Raw genomic sequence first — 258 nt, 5'->3', positions numbered from 1 at the left:
GCGCGAGTAGACGATACTGTGTCGTCCTCTCGCGTATACCAGATGCCCTGGAATGCAGGGATGCATATGCAAAAACGAACGAGAAGAAATACTTCTTGTCGGCAGGAAGACATCAGACCGCGTTGGAATTCGGCGCGGAGGTTTTAGAGTTGCACACACACACACATACACACATACAACACAGATGCGCGTATTCGCACAGTGAATGAGGAAGACGTCTTTCTCTTCGCTACTTGACTGGGTGAATTTCAAGATCCT

The sequence above is a fragment of the Apis dorsata genome, unplaced genomic scaffold, assembly GCF_000469605.1.
Source record: "Apis dorsata unplaced genomic scaffold, Apis dorsata 1.3 scaffold_142, whole genome shotgun sequence".
Classification (NCBI taxonomy): domain Eukaryota; kingdom Metazoa; phylum Arthropoda; class Insecta; order Hymenoptera; family Apidae; genus Apis; species Apis dorsata.
Note: the sequence above shows the minus strand (reverse complement) of the source record.